General features: G+C 48.6%; 1 protein-coding gene across 1 annotated transcript in view; it reads left to right on the top strand.

Moving 5' to 3' along the window:
• TMCC1 (transmembrane and coiled-coil domain family 1) overlaps positions 1-6341 on the top strand; it is a 106609-nt gene that overhangs the window by 87577 nt on the left and 12691 nt on the right. The window lies entirely within an intron of this gene.

Genomic DNA, 6341 nt, shown 5'->3' with positions numbered 1-6341 from the left:
CCTGCTGCCCAGGCGGGAGCGCTGGGCCCCCACGCGTGGCTCTGGCGTGGCAGACGTGCCGTGAGCGCACACGTGTGGCGGTGGTCATCGCTCCTGGTAGTTTGGCTCCCTTGAGAGAGGTGTAAAGCCATTTCCCTTCGCTGTTGCCAGTGTTGGTTCCACGCTCTAGCTGTTGTCTGAGGCAGGCAAAAGGATTGTACTGCATTTTTTTCAGGGTCATTTTTCATTTTTGTTTTCTCACGGTGGGTTTTTTTTTCCATAACCAGGATGATCTTCGTGCCATTTTGAGGGTTAATTGCCCACGGGCAAAGACTGTTTATCTCTTTTAGAACCCCCAATTATAACCTAAGGCATGAGCTGTACTATGGAAAACACGCAGCATGACTTCCTTGAGCTGTCCATCTGTTTGTACGCTCTCCTTAGCCAGTTTTGGTTTGGATTTGGATTTAGGACTGTAACAGGCACAGCTCAGAACAGTTGCTGGCAGCGATGACCCGCAGTTGCCGTGGGTGAGTAGGTGGAAGTCTGTTAAAACGCAAAGCCACTACGGTTTCTGAAGGTTCAGTCGGCCAATAACATTTTGCAGGATACCTGCATGGTGTGTCATGAGGAATCACACTGGACCTGTTCTTTGTTTTCCTTCTGCATTCTTCTTGGCAGTAGAGCCGGGCAGGTGTTTTGGGGCAGAGGAGCAGGCGTGTGCACTGGGCTCTCGCGGAGGGACGGCAGATTCACACATGAATCCGCACGTGAGTGGCCAGTTGTGTTTGTAGGGATGGCTCGGTGCAGCAGTATTTGGATCTTCTGTCTGTTTTCAGTCGAGAGGTGAATGAGCAGAAATCTTCTCCCTTACATACACTGTTACACAGGATTTGCAATGATACAAATGTGCAATTTGAGATAAATAGGGAGCCAGTTGGTAGTGTCAAACGTGTGGCAGTGTTGCAGCAGACAGACGAAAAGGGTTACAGGTCCACATTTTTATTACAGAGATATCCAGAAATGTAATATGTGGGTGTGGAATCGCTGTTCTTGGAGATGCTCAGAAGGCGCCTGGACACGATCCTGGAGAGGTGGCCCTGCCTGAGCAGGGGGTTGGACCAGATGGCCTCCAGAGGTCCCTTCCAACCTCAACCGGTCTGTGATTCTGTAACATCCTTTAAAAAGCAAAGCATTAGAAAAAGTGCCCTCAGCTGTAGGTCATAAATAGCTTCTTGCATCACCCAGGTGCGTCAGGCAGGGTAATTTGTATTACCTTTTTTGTTTACTTCGGGACACACAGTAGATTTTGCAATATGCTATGTCTTTATCAGATCCGGCAGGGACACCACACGCTGTCTGTTCACAGGATGGTGGGGTTGATCTCACCTTGACTCAGATGTTTGAAGAATCATGTGCTGCACGCGTCACACAGAGAGGTGGCTTCTGGCTGTTGATTGCATTTAATGGAATACGTTGAAGGTACCTCACACGAACTCATGATGATTAAACATCTCTTCCTTGTGCCTCACAGGGATTCTGTGCGTGGCTTCACACAGATGTGCGTTTAGGTGGTTTAATGCAGATCTGTAGTGATACTGAGGCCTGATGGCCTCAGTACATTTTTTGCACTGTACAAATACTGAAGTAGAGAGAAACGAGGAAAAATGCAGGGTCAAATGAGAAATTACAGTGTAATTACAAGACACTGAGGTTAACAGCCCTGTCCCTGTATCAAGAGTTGTGTTTTTTCTACAGCCATAGGTTGTCAGGCTCTCGGTTTCATACCTCTTAAAAAGACAGTCCTTGAAGTGCAGTTCTTCTCGAGCCTGTCCAGGTCCCTCTGGATGGCATTCCATCCCTCAGGCATGTCAGCAGCTCCACTCAGCTTGGTGTCATCCGCAGACTTGCTGATGGTGCAGTTGATCCCACTGTCCATGTCACTGATGAAGACAGTGAACAGTACTGGTCCCAGTACAGACCCCTGAGGAACACCACTTGTCACCGATCTCCATCTGGACATTGAGCTGGTGACCACTACCCTCTGGATGTGACCATCCAACCAATTCCTCATCCACCAAACAGTCCCTCCATCAAATCCATCGCTCTCCAATTTAGAGAGAAGGGTGTTGTGGGGGACAGTGTCAAAGGCCTCACAGAAGTCCAGACAGACGACATCTGTAGCTCTTCCCTTGTCCACTGATGTAGTCACTCCATCATAGAAGGCCACTCAGTTGGTCAGACAGGACTTGGCCTTGGTGAAGCCATGCATTTGAAGTAATCTTGAACCCCCTTTTCTACAGATATCTTCCTACTCGCAACATTTCTTGAATCTAAAGGGACATTGTCAATTTATACTTTCTCTAAATTTTCTGCTTAGTGCAGTTTGCTGTCTTTTTACTTTTAGACAAATACACAGGAATAAGTCCATTGGAAATGTGAGAATTTATCAAGGTCCATTCACCCAGCTATGGTTTGCAGCAAAGCAGCACATAAAAAAACTCTTCCCCAGCATGTGGTTTCTCAGTCAGCAGCAGACCATAAGCAACTGGTCAAGTGAAATATTTTCCAAAATAATTTTGATCCTGTTTTCATAGTAGTACTACTGTCCATTCTCAAAACTCACTGTTTTGCATGGGTTTCGGTTGGTGATCGTTGTGGTTTTTTTCTGCAAAGAACTTTCTCAAGCACTTCTATTTTTCACTGGTTTTTTAATTTGCATTCATTTGTGGTGGATTTTCCTCCTAAAAATTTCATATGAAGGTACCTTAAAATGATGTGTCAGTTCGGAGTTCAGAGACACCGCTCAGCAGACGAGGGCACAGGTACATAGTTCTGTATCCAGCTCAACTTGTAGGGAGACTTAATGGAAGTGAAAAGTAATTACCTGTATTGAGCATTCTGTTAATAGTTCTAACAGACATGGGGCTTGTTCTGGGCATACGAAGAGCAAGCGCTCAGGCCCTCGCTTCATGCCTGGGGTGGGAGAGGGCCCTCCACGCACCTCCTGTGCCACCGGGGGTCTCGGGACGTGCGGGTCGGCAGGACGAGCTGTCCCAGCGTGGCGGGGGCCGACACACGTCTCTGCAGTGCTCGCTCTCTGCAGAGCTGGCCAGGCACAAAGGACGCTCTTTTTTTCTCCCCTCTAATTTTTATTCCCCGTAAGGTGTTAATTAGTGATCCTATTTACTACTGAGCTCTCTTGTATCTGCCATCGGAGACCGCAGGTCTCCACTTCCGTGCGTGCCGGAGGGAGGAGACCATGTCCCCACCCGCCGCGAGTGGCCGGACGGGTGGTCGTGCCAGTCCCCGCACCTGCAGCACACCACACCACACGATCGGGGCCAGCCGCGCGCTAACAATGCTGTTAACGAGGGGGGTTTCCAAACAGGAAGTCTAAAACCTGTGACTTTCTATGAGTCTCTTAGATTTTTCTGCTTTTATCACTGTACTGCCTTCAGCAGGGTGGGGAGAAGGACACAAAACTGAAGTTTTGAAGTTTTTGAAAGTTCTGAATTTTTTGGAGGTGAGTTCTCACTGCCCCTCGGGGTGCGCTGGCGGCGGGGGTGCGACTGCCCAGTATCTGGGGCACTGGTACCCGGGCTGCTCGCCACAGCTCTCGTTCTCAGCTGCCCTCTCTCACCTTGCCCTATATATTTTTATTCCAAGTAACATTGTAGGTGACCCTGCTCTGGCAGGAGGGTTGGACTAGATGATCTCCAGAGGTCCCTTCCAACCCTAACAATTCTGTGAATTCTGTGAATTCTGTGAACATGACGTTTTTCAGTCACATTTTTAAAGCTCCAGACTGGGGCGGAGGAGGCTGGAGCCGAGCGGTGTCTGTAGGCAGGCTGGCTCCGAGCATGCTGCTCGCCGCGGCCAGCGGCCCTGCGGCTTGGGAACGCAGCCGGTCCGGGCAAGAGCTGCGAGGTGTGCGCCTTTACTGGAGTAGTGCTTAAAGATGGGGGAAACGCCTTTGGAGGAATGGTTGTGTTTGGTCCGCAGCAACACCAAAAGGCCAAAACGTAGGTTCTTTTTGGGCTGCGTGTTGCAGAACAGGGACATGGGAAGACTTTTACAGGAGGGACAGCCTGACAGTGTTGGCAGTGCTAGGAATTTGGGAAGGTCTTGAGGGGGAGAGAGCATAAGGTCCTCGGGTGATTTCGTTGGATTTGTGGCATAACGCCGAAGCACGGCGCGGTGTGGTGGCCTGGTGGGAGGTCGGGCAGGTCCGCCCCGTCGGGACTGAGCCAATGCACTGGAAAATTGCATTGCGAGGGAGATTAACTAATAGAATTGTAATCCCTATTTTTATACAAGCGTTGACCATTACAGTATTTCATTTACCAGCGTTTTTTCAGGACAGATTGCCAGTCATCTTAAATCAATAATATGGCACCAGCCTTTCCAGTGTTCTGAGGAACCTGGTTTGTGCTGAGTCTTCCCTTTCTGAAGCCTTGTCGATACGGAGAAAGTGCTTAAACTATCTCACTTCTGTTCCAGAATAGCACTTTGTACAGCCGCTTGCCTTTTTAATTGAAAAAAACCCTTCTTGTCATTCCAGAATAGTATCCACACAGCTGGTAATTATAAAGTAATAATCCCAACATGATTTATTCTACTGTAGCTGTTCTGCTTTATTTTGTGTCGCAGGTACAGGAAGGTAACCTGAGGAGACATGCTAAAGTCAATTGACTTTACAAGGGGGAAGAGAAAGTTTCTACAAAATTTTTCACTCACAAAACTTGTATCTGAGAGGAAGAGTGTACTATTAGTGTAATTTATAGGAATCATGCACAAGCACACACAAATTAGACCAAACTGGGAGTAAATTAAGCCAATAGAAACTCTTTATTGCAAAGTGATGTTGAAGTCCCGTTAGTTCTACAGCACCAAAATGTGCAGATTTGAGCTCAGAGCCAGTCTGTGCCGCGGGAGAGCTGACGGCCCAACAGCTGTTTGGTTCTGGGGTGCTGGGTCAGCCCTGCTTGCGCTCAACTTTTCACTGTCCAGGTACAAAAATACTTCTTTACAAAAAAAAAAAAAAGTTATTTAAAGTTACTTTCTGAAAAATTTGCATCAAATTTGCAGATCTTTCTTTTTTTCATCTGCCATTAATACTAAAATTTCCTTCCTCTTGAGTGGATACAGGTCATTACAAATGACTGACGGGGTTCTTGCTGAGAAGCCAGCTCATTTTGTGAGTCAATTAAGAGGAGTAATAAGGCACTATGACTGTGCTGAACGGAAACGCCTGCACTGTGCTGCTTTAGGGGTAACGGTGAGCTGGGAAAGCAGTGAATGGAGCTGTGTGCCGCTCACGTAGGGCCCGTGGGCACGGAGCGAGGCAGCGTGCGCGGGGCGTGGGTGGCGCTCGGGGTCCGGTGTGCCCTGTGCATGTGGGAGCTGTGGTTCCTTCCAGACCACACGAAGAAGTCAGATTGGTGAGAATCCTTGGAAAATCTTAATGAAATTACAAATTGCAAGAAGGGGTATGTTATCAAATGTGTACTGCTCTGAAATACACATGTCCCCAGATCTCAGGGACGGCATATTCTCTGTGCAGGTCTAACGTCATGCATATTGTTGGTCCCACTGATTAATATGAATTCTCAGTGCTAATTTTCCATTAATCTATCAAGGGTTTCTACAACTAAACCCACTTAAGAAAGCGGTTGATATTTCTGCAGTCACTACAGACTGAAAATTGATATCCTGTGGTTTTCAGCAACTGAACTCCTCTAGAAAATAAATCCGTTGAGTTTTCCATATGTCTGGTTGTTTTTTCTGTTGATGTGACAGCGAGCAGAACCTCCACGTGAGGCTGCTGGGCAGGACCTTCGCTGGGCAGGACCTTTGCTGGCCCCACGCGGCGCTCGCCGGCGCTGCCACTCTGCTGTGGGGCGTTGGGTTTGCGGCATTAAATCATAAATACAGAGTACCAAAACCAGAGGGAGGGATCGATAGCATTTTTTTCATTTTGTAAAGTTTGTATTCATGAGACAAACGTGGACCTGTTCTGCGTTTGGGGTGAGCCGTGAATCGGCTGGCAGTTGGGTGCTGCCCAGCTGCTGGGCCCGGGGACAGACCCAAGCGGGCGCCGTTGGAGCATGTCTGCGGAGCACGCACGGCGCGCATGGCGGTGTGTCCGTCCAGCACGCGCTGGGGCTGTGTGAGGGAGCCGGAACGCCTGTCGGGCTTTGCGCTCTTTAAAAACCAATTAAAACGGATTTGTTGGTGGTGTTATTATTATCATTATTATTGGAAATGTCCGTGGAGGTGGTACCGAGTGTCACTTTTGGACTTTACTGTTCGGGACGCCGCCAGCCCGGAGCGGGGGGCCCGGCTCGGCCCTGGGGGGG

The sequence above is a fragment of the Charadrius vociferus genome, unplaced genomic scaffold (assembly GCF_000708025.1).
Source record: "Charadrius vociferus isolate BGI_N301 unplaced genomic scaffold, ASM70802v2 scaffold433, whole genome shotgun sequence".
Taxonomy (NCBI): domain Eukaryota; kingdom Metazoa; phylum Chordata; class Aves; order Charadriiformes; family Charadriidae; genus Charadrius; species Charadrius vociferus.
The sequence above is the reverse complement of the archived record's forward strand: the minus strand, read 5'-3'. Positions and strand labels throughout refer to the sequence as shown.